The sequence below is a fragment of the Cornus florida genome, unplaced genomic scaffold, assembly GCF_030987335.1.
Source record: "Cornus florida cultivar Cherokee Brave unplaced genomic scaffold, ASM3098733v1 CherokeeBrave_3.0.0_Hap2_Chr06, whole genome shotgun sequence".
Lineage (NCBI taxonomy): Eukaryota > Viridiplantae > Streptophyta > Magnoliopsida > Cornales > Cornaceae > Cornus > Cornus florida.
In genome coordinates this window covers 53,939,915-53,950,405 of record NW_026775576.1, presented here as the reverse complement: position 1 = coordinate 53,950,405, position 10,491 = coordinate 53,939,915, and the positions used below count along the sequence as shown (strand labels likewise).

At 38.9% G+C, this 10,491-nt stretch overlaps 1 pseudogene; it reads left to right on the top strand.

Moving 5' to 3' along the window:
* Nucleotides 1-10,068: 10,068 nt before the first annotated feature.
* On the top strand, nt 10,069-10,167 carry LOC132315260 (small nucleolar RNA R71; annotated as a pseudogene).
* Nucleotides 10,168-10,491: the final 324 nt, after the last annotated feature.

The following is a 10,491-nucleotide window of genomic DNA, read 5'->3' as shown; positions in this document are numbered from 1 at the left end:
CAAACCTTTGAGATAAAGACTTCATTTCGGCGGCTATTTCATTTGAATGGTTGACTTGATGTAAGCCGACACTCTTCCTACCTTGTGAATTTCTACCATTCTTGGATGATAAAGTTCTATGCAAAGAATTTTCACTCATGCTCTTATAAAGACGGCACACGTCATCCTCATGCCTATCAATGTATGAGCCACCCATGGAATCATCAACCATACCCTTATAATTGTCCAATAAGCTCTCAAAGAAATATTAAACTAATTTCCATTTGGGCATGTCATGATGTAGACACTTCCTAAGCAACTCATGAAAGCATTCCCATGCCTCATGAAACGTTTCTCTATCCCCATGTGAAAATTCTCAAATTGAGGTTCTCATAGCATTGGTTTTAAAACCGGATAGTACTTCTTCAAGAACTCTTGTTGCATTTCTGCCCAAGAAGTGATTGAAAAAGGCCTAAGATTGTTAAACCAATACTTTTCCTTGTCTTTTAAGGTGAATGGAAAAAGTTTGAGTCTTAAAACCTCTTCCGGCATGTCCGTATATTTTACGGTGGAACATACTTCAAAAAACTCATCCAAATGCTTGTAAGGTTCTTCACTTGGAAGTCCATGATAGTTAGGAAGCATTTGAATGGTTTGTGGCTTAATTTTATAATGATATGCTCTAAATAGAGGCAATTGGATACATGTAGGTGCATTATATTCATTAGGCATGGTCGTCGTCCTACCATGAGCTTAAAAGTGTGCATTAAGGTGAAGGCCAAGAGTTTTACATTTATAGAAACCACTACTACCTTTCACTATAAATATAGCTAGGGCGAGTAAGGATCATCCCAAGGGATTTGTGAGGATCGAGCAATGCCGTGGAATTGTTATTAGGGCTAGTAGGTCAAGTGATCAAACAATTGGTTGGTTGGTTGATTAGAGAGCAACTAAATTAAACTAAGTGATAACAAAAGAATGCAATTAAGAGTAAGTAATAGAGAGAGAGATCTTGGGGTTTAGAGATCACCACCAAGCAATGCATTTCTATATCATTGACAAGTGATTAATGAGGGCAAATGGTGTGTTGCAATATTGGTGTGTGTGTGTTTGGTTGATTTAACAACCAAGGATGACTAATTAAGCATGTATTGTCTAAACATCATGTGAAAGGCACAATATATCTAAGCAATGAAGCATATATTGTCTAAACAACATGTGAAAGGCACAATAGATCAAAACAAGTCATTAATCCTTTCATTAAGCTCATAATCCAAATACAACACAAGGTTAGAGACATATGCTACTTGCATTTAAAAGCTTGAATCATTAACCAACAAGCATAGATTGTCCTCCTATTTAACACTACACTATAACTACACTGCATCTACACTACTAGCATGACAATAAACTAAGGGAGGGGCACAATCCATCAAGGAATAAGTATGAACCATCAAGAGAATCACAAGAGCATTCCTTTAAGTACTATGTTTTGACATTCTCCAAATCTATAGCATCAATACACATAGACATGCATCAATAACTTTAAATCTAGAGACAAGCACATGAACATCTATTCTAGCATACATAGAAATATGGATAGAATGAAATGATCAATTAGAAGCATTAAACCACATAAATCATTGAATAAACAAGATCTATATATATCAAGGTGTCAAAACATTAATTACAACACTAATCCCTCCATAATACACAAGATTAAGGTATAGAAAGTATGTTTGGGGCTAAATCTAGCCCCAAGAGGATGTCTAGCCACTCATGGTGATGATGCTCCAACCCTCAAGGGCTAACTCCATGGTTGAAATCTGCTCCTTCTTGATGAAGAATCTCCAATGGTGTCTCTAGCCTCCTCCTCCTCTAAACTTCCCCTCTAAGAGATTAAACCCTAGAATAGTCTATTAGCCTTTTTTTTTTGTAAAAAATAATCTTTATCCTTATATAGGTAGGTCAAAATGACACCCAAAATGAGCAGGGGTCGTGCACACAATATTCTCTAATGATTGGATAAAGGACAACTTTCAATGAGATGGAATTTTAACTTTTTCGCACTGGAGGAAGTTCGATCGATCAAACCTTGGACTTGGATCGATCGAACTAGCTGAGATCCATCGAACTTAGGCTAGATCGATCCAATTGGTTGAGCTTTTTGGGAAAAGACAAATCCGAGATATTTTGGGAGATATTTATCGGAAAAGGACAAAAGTGGTTAGTGGGTGGTACAGTTGTGGATAGGATCAATCATTTGAATAAGGACAAAAGTGTTCGATCGATCGAAGGGTCGTGTTGGATCGATCGAACTTTTAGACTTTATGCTTTTAGGCCAAAGCTTGGATCTATCTTGAAGTGTTGAGATCAATCATTGTTCGATCGATCGAACCTTGAACTTGGATCAATCGAACTTTGCTACTTCCCACCTTTGGCTTCATTTGCTTCCTTCTTTCTCCACTTTGCTCCTTTCTTTGTTTAATCCCAGAATTGTTTCAATTAGGCTCTTATTTGGCTGAGTTAGCTTATTTTCGGGATAAGTGCTTGAAAATGGAAATAATACAAAATCAATCTAAAACGGTAAAGTAAGATAGATAAAGGTGCTAGAATGCCTAAGTTTAAGGGGTTTAAATACGCACTTTTCAGCGCTTATCACACCCCGAAACTTAAATATTGCTAGTCCTTAGCAATGAACTAGAAACTAAAGGAATGAAATGAATAACTATACAACTATGAACTAGAAAACAATAAATGGATAACGCCACTTTCGTTGGGAACACGATTGCACTTAGCATATGCAACAAGCCTTTTAAACCCCTAGGTTACCCCTAGTGGACGAGTGAAGACTCGTGAGGGTTTCCAGAAATTGTACCCACAAACATTAAGCTCATTCTTTCAAAAGAGGCACCAATGTTGCAAACAAGTATTGGGAGAAAACTACCTCAAGTATGCAATTTTTCAACTCTTTGCAAGCAATCTCCCAAAATCTCAACATCAAGCAAACGAGTATGGTCCTCCACACATTAAGAAAATGATCATGCAAATCAAAACAACTCTAGAATCCTTTTTTAGTGGACTGGCGTCAAATATGTTGCTATCTAAGCCAACTAAAGAATTAATCACATCCTTACCCTCAAATTAGCACACAAATCTAGTACCGATCATCAAGACAAAAAGTGAACATTTTATTAAAGCTTTATTGTTCTAGGTGCGCTTATTCTTTTCACTCGATTTTTTTTTTTTTTTTTTTTTTTTAATAGGATCAAAGATGGAAGCATAGTGCAATGTATTGATCTCTTAAGCTTTCTAGCGAGAGGTTGAGCGTTAGGTCAATGTCTCCCAAACCAGAAGGCTTTAGGGCATTAGGCATTCAAATACCCCTACGGACTTATAAGCTCAAATCAACTAGGCTACAAATCAAGACTACAACCATCTAATCATTTCGCACTTCTCACCTTTTGGGAGAAGTCCTCACTTTTTTTATTACTTTTGCAACTTTTTTTTTTCTTTTTATTTTTTTTATTTTTTATTATTAACCTAGAGTTTGGGCCCTCCACCTTTCGGCGCGAGAATTTCAATGCTTGATGAGGCTAGAATCCCGGCTACTTAGTGAAAAGGGGTTGTTATCCATATTTATCAAGAATGAAAGCTTTCAATGCACTACTAGTCCAATTGGGATATAACCAATTCAATAATCAACAAAGCATGTACCCCACAAATGAATGCTAGTGTGCGCCTGGGCTAGTGTAGAATCCTAGAATGAATCTCGAAACAATCACAAAATCAAGATGATATGGACCACAAGTTTAAGCAAGATATTAATTTTTTGAAAAATTTACTCCTAAATGGCATTCATAAGGCATACAAGGAGTATTAGACTCTCAAGTCAAGTAATTTTTAAATTTTAAGCAATATAGTCCTCAAAAGATCAAAATCATAGCTAGATATGGACCAATCATAGAAATATCCCTCAAATTCACAAGTCATGCTTCAAATTTTGAATTTAAAACTAACACTGCAAAACACCATTCCCCCCAAACTTAAATGGTACAATGTCCTCAATGTGCCAAGAGAACAAAGGAAAGAGTATACCAGTGCAACTAAGTAAGAATGATCGAGACTGAAGTATCCGAAGTGGGTGGCATGGCCCCCCCAAACTTGGGATTAATTGTGGTCCTGAAAATTGGCACTTGGATAAACTTATCAGATAACATAATGGGATAATCTATGCACAGTGGATATGCAAGTGTAAATGGGATAAACAGATAAAGAAATAAGAGAGGTATAAGTGTGGTCTTGAAAATTGGGTAGCACTCTCTCACTGAAGTCACTGTGATGCACCTGATGGAGTCAAATATATAGATATGAGAATATAATATATGATATCCAAAATAGATAAAGTGCAGGTATAACAAAAATATCAAAGCCGACAGACCGACGGTAAAAATAATAATGTACAGTGACAAAAGTAAAGTATCAAAAGGAGAGAGGGATCATAAGATAGAAGGAACTGGGAACTCAGGAGGATGAGGTAGGACGGGAAGGTCGGGCTCCGCGAATGTCTCTGGATAGATCTCTGAATATGGTCGCGACATCCGTGCGGAAGGCAACAAAATCAGCTCTGTGGGCTGTGAGATCAGCTCAGATGGCAACAACAGCATCCTCAAGTGTCTGTAGACGTATTCCAAAGCCGGGGGTCAGATCTGTAGCCTTAGGCATAGATGAATGAGAAGAAAACTCTTGAGTCTGCTCCTGCTCATGAATGGGCGACCTAGCTGGAGAGTACTACTCGGTATCATCTGCAGGGTGCTCTAAGTCTATATCTATATGCTCGGCAGCTAGATCGACTGGTGCGTCGTCCGCTGCAGGACCTGCTGCAGCTGTCTCTACTGGTGCCTCTGCCTCTACCTGGGCCTGTGCCTCCTCTAGCTCTAACTCCACTGCTACCACTATCGTGTGGTCCTGCAGTCTGGTAATAATGGAGCGGTAGCTCTTGTTCTAGTCCTTCTTGAGGAAGTGACAGGAACCTCTCTCGGGGTGCTCCCGAGGATGGATGGGGTAGCGCTGATCTATAAGAATCTGGGTGATCAGGTGGATGAAAGGAAGAGACTTAGCCCATCCGGGCATCTCCTTGCTGATGTACTCGTCATACAGCTTCCTCATCACGCTCCAGATGAGCGCGGGAATGGACACCCAGTGCCCGGTGTAGAAGGAGTAGAGGGCTATCAGATAATTGCCCCTCCTCTGAATCTTGTGCCCGGCCATGTATATGTTCCGATAGAGAACGGAATCGATGAACCATAGGTCATCTGGAAGGAATGTCCGAGTGGCGAAGGTCTCGCCACTGGCATGGTGACCTATGAGAAAAACTGCCATGTCAGCATATAAAGGCCTAAACAGCCTCGGATATGTGTCCTGAAGCTCTGGAGGATATCTGTGTAGATAGTGATAAGAGCAGGCTAAAGAGTCAACTGTGATGGTGATCCGATAGCCATCGACAGAAGTGACCATCTCAGCTGTAGTACATAGCGATGGTCGGAGGTTCTTATAGAACAACCGTACCAGCCGCAGGTATACTGGCTCTGTGACGGGGGCAAGAATAGCGGCCAGACCCCTCTAAATGATATCATGGTAGGCGGATCGGGTCAGCACCGATCTAGAGAAAAAGGCCATGTTGAACTCTAACTCATGGTGGATCGTCATGTGCGCATATCGAGACGTGGGTCTATCATACCCCAGATGAGCTGGCTGAGCAGGCTGAGCTGGTATAGCGAATGCTCAGCTCCAGTATGCGGTGGAGATGGTGATGGAGTGAATGCAGGATGAGCCACAGAGGTGGATGGTATGTGGTCATCCTCAGCCTCATGAGATGGTGACTAAGGTGGGGTAGCCTGTGCTGGTTCCTCCCGTGCATAAGAGGGCTCTGCTGGCTCCTCTGTCCGTGGCCTAATATGTCGGGTGGGCCCGTGTTGCCTGTTGGCAATGGTCTTCCTCTTAACTATGGCCTGTAAAAAGAAAAAGAAAAACTTGTAATGGGAGTTAGTACCAGAGTAAAAAATTTTAAGCACAATATAGAAACATGTATGTCAAGTAAACTAGACAAAACAAATATGAAATGAATCTATGCAAGTGGTAGAATATGGAACATGCTAAACAATGTAAGTATGAAATACATCTAATGTGGAATATCACAAGCATTGGGCATAGATATGATAGCATGAACATAAGATATGATGAATGAAATGTGTGTGTGAGATGTGTGAAGTTCGATTGATCATAATACAAAGTGAGATCGATCACAAAAGTTGGATCTATCGAAAATAAGTGAGATCGATCTCACAACTTCGATCGATCAGAGACATGAGTTCAATCAATCTCTCAAGATCGATCTGAGATACAAGTTCGATCGATCGAACTGTGCGACGTTGAAAACGCAAATGTCACAGATTTGTGACTTTGGAAGCATGGGGCCCACACGAACGTGTTCGTGGGCCCAACAACACATCAAATCAACAATACCCATCACTGAACGAGGCCCAAACTCCCAATATGAGATCAAAATCCGAAAATATGCAAAATATATACACGAAGCAACACACACATATATATATGGTAATACAGTGCTTCGAAGCTCAACAATGGTGGATTTGATCATGTAATAAGCATGGATTCGACATCGAAAGCATGGATACATGAAATCTAAGCCGAAAATCAATCATAGTGCCTCGGATCTTACCTCAACGAAGGAGAGAAGTGGAAATGATGCGAAGAAGATGAGATCCGAGATGCAACAAAGGGAAAGAGTGATTCGGGGTGAGCTTGATGACGAAGAAGGTTTGCCGGAGACGATGACGAAGATGGATGCACAGTGACGCAGAGAGGGGATGCTAGGTCTGCAGAGAGGGTGAGATCGATCTAAATGATTAATCTTGAGAACCCTTGATTCTATTTTTAAAAACATTCCCGACAGAGTTTGATCGATTGAACTCAACTGAGATCAATCGAACTTTGATGAACTCTCTTTAAAATATTTTTGGATTTTTGAAATTTTTGAAAATTGCAAAATTAAAATTAAAAATTGGAATTAAAATTAAAAATTGGAAAATACAGTAAAATAAAATAAAATATTTTTGGGTTTTTTTTTAAAAAAAAAAAAATTTCATTGAATAAACACTAATAATTAAAAATTAATTAAAATATTTTTGAATTTTTGAAAAATAAAATAAAATGAAAATAAAATAGAATAAAATAAAACTGAAAATATTTTGGGTTTTTGAAAATTTGAAAAGTCAAAATAATAAAATGAAGACTGAGATCGATCGAAACAAGAGTTTGATCGATCAGACAGAGAGCAAAAATATGCAGGTTTTTGGCTTAGAAAATTGGCTAAGTGTTGGAACTTGAAGATCGATCGAACTTGGGAGTTAGATCGATCAAAGAACTTTTAGATCGATCTTGGAATGTTTTGATCGATTAGACAGAGAGGTGAAATATGCAGGTTGATGCAGGCATAAAATTTTTCTAAGTGTTGAATTATGAGATCGATCGAAGGTCTCTTGATCGATCTAAGAGTTAGTTCGAACGATGGGACAGATAGGTGATTTGGATACAGGTTTCTGCAGGTTGAAAAATTTTCTAAGTGTTAGATGCAGAATGGAGTTCGATCGATCGAACTCAGGTTTGAGATCGATCGAACTATGCAGAATGCTCAATAATGACATGAAAGCTCATGCAATCCTCACCAAAGTTCCTTTCAATGCATATGAGAACCAAAAACAAGTATTAAGACTTCGCAAGAAATGAAATGAAAGATAAAAATAGGGGAGGAATAGGGTTTTGACACCCTACGAAATGTCGTTGCTAGTCTTTAAAGTCTCTAGCAAGACATTGGGCTCGTTTAGCCCGGATCAAAGATCTTATAATGCATCCCCTCCTTGTTGGGGTGATAGATGCTTTGAACTCCACCCAACAAATGGTTCTTTGAAGAACTTGTTGGATTAAGCTCAAAAGAAACCTTTGGTCCCTTGTCTATGCAATCACAACTTTTGGGCTTCCATGCCCTTTCAAAGCAAGAATTTAAAACAAGATTTTGAGAATGCAAGGTTGAAGATGATCCTTTGGAAGTTTTGGTCTTACACAAAAGCTTATTTCCTTGACATTGAAGATCATGACATTTATCTACAACATTAACCTCTCCTTCATATTTGTCAAATGAATTGGGCGTGGGATTAAAGATATTCAACTTCACCTTTATGTGGCCAAATGAGATCTTCATTATCCTCGTCCTACAATTGATATTGGCATTAGCGGTTGCCAAGAAAAGACGGCCAAGGATATCGGAAATTTGGCTCTTACGGTTGGGAACCAGTTCCGTGTCTATGACAACAAAATCAACCGGGAAGAAGAATTTATCAATCTTAATCAAAACATCCTCAATTATACCCCTAGGCGTCTTAATGGATCATTCGACAAGTTGCAAAACTACCGACGTAGGTTTCAATTCACCTTGGCCCAATTTGACATAAACCGAGTATGGGAGAAGGTTAACACTTGCTCCTAAGTCAAGAAACGCCCGATTAATAATATGATCACCAATAATGCATGGTGAACTGGGGTCCTTAAACTTTGGAAGAGTGTTATGTTGCAAAATTGAGCTTACTTGCTCGGTCAAAACCACTTTTCTTAGTGCTTGGCTCTTGTTCTTCCGCTTTTGGGTGACCAAGTCTTTCAAGAATTTGGCATAAGCCAGAATTTACTTGATTGCATCTAATAGTGGAAGAATAACTTTCACTTGCCTAAACATTTCCATGATTTCATTGGTTTTTGCCTTTTACTTGTCTTTTGAAATTGATCTTTTTAAGGCATCCGGAAATAAAACCTTTGGTTCAAACACTTTTTCAAAATTTTCTTTTGATCTCTCTTCAACACAAGAAGTTTTCAAATCATTTTTTCAACAAAACTTTTTCAACATCATTTTTCAAAATTTCTTTTTCAAACACATCTTTCAAAACTTTCTCATTTACAAGATCATGTATATACAATGAAGGAGGAATAGGATGTGAAACGGGACGGGTGACAACTTGAGGTTGCACTAGTTCACTCTCTTCATTGGACATTCCAACTTGATTGTCCATAACCCTACCACTCCGCAAGGTAGTCACCGCATTAACATATTCAATGGTGTGGCCTTCCGATGAGGAATGGGTTTCCACAACACATTATTGCTTAAGTGGGGCATTAATAGGCATCTTTCCCTTCTCTCTTACACTGAGAGTGCTTGCTATTTGCCCTACTTGGGTTTCTAGCTTCGCAATAGATTGAGAGTGAGAATGAAGCAATTGAGTGTTAGCCTCTAAAGTGCCCAAAGCATTCAAAACTTTTTGTTCAAAGGCGGGACTTCTAGTTTTAACTTGGGAATAAGGTTGGTTGGGAAAATGAGAATTAGCAAATTGATTCCCTTGTGATTGATAAGGTCTATAACCTTGGGATCCTTGGTTTTGAAGTGGAGGTGGAATGTACTTCCATTAAAAACCGCCTTGGGAAGGGTTTGAGCCCTCTCCTTGGTTTTTCCAAGAGAAATTCGGATGATTCCTCCAACTTGGATTATAGTGAGTACCATAAGGATTGTTCCCTTGGTTCACAAAAGCCGCATTGACTTGTTTATTAGGTTCATTTTGCATTTGTCCGTGAAGACAATGAGAAGTAGAATGAAGAACACTAGAAGAAGTCATACATGTTTCATTTGACGCACGATGAGAATGGTTAGGGAACGAAGATACTTGGTTCGCCGAGTTTTAGTTAATAAAAAATTGATTAAACCTTTCAGATAAAGACTTCATTTTGGTGGCTATTTCATTTGAATGGTCGACGTGATGTAAGCCAACACTCTTCCTACCTTGTGAATTTCTACCATGCTTGGATGATAGCATTCTACACAAAGAATTTTCACTCATGCTCTCATAAAGACGCCACACGTCATCCTCATGCCTATCAATGTATGAGCCACCCATGGAAGCGTCAACCATACCCTTATAGTTATTCGATAAGCTCTCAAAAAAATACTGAACTAATTGCCATTTGGGCATGTCATGATGTGGACACTTCCTAAGCAATTCATTGAAGCGTTCCCATGCCTCATGAAACGTTTCTCCATCCCCATGTGAAAATTCTCGAATTGAGGTTCTCGTGGCATTGGTCTTAGAAACCGGATAGTACTTTTTCTAGAACTCTTGTTGCATTTCTGCCCAAGAAGTGACTGAAAAAGGCCTAAGATTGTTAAACCAATACTTTTCCTTGTCTTTTAAGGTGAATGGAAAAAATTTGAGTCTTAAAACCTCTTCCAGCATGTCCGTATATTTTACGGTGGAACATACTTCAAGAAACTCATCCAAATGATTGTAAGGTTCTTCACTTGGAAGTCCATAATAGTTAGGAAGCATTTGAATGGTTTATGACTTAATTTCATAATGATGTGCTCTAAATGGAGGCAATTGGATGCATATAGGT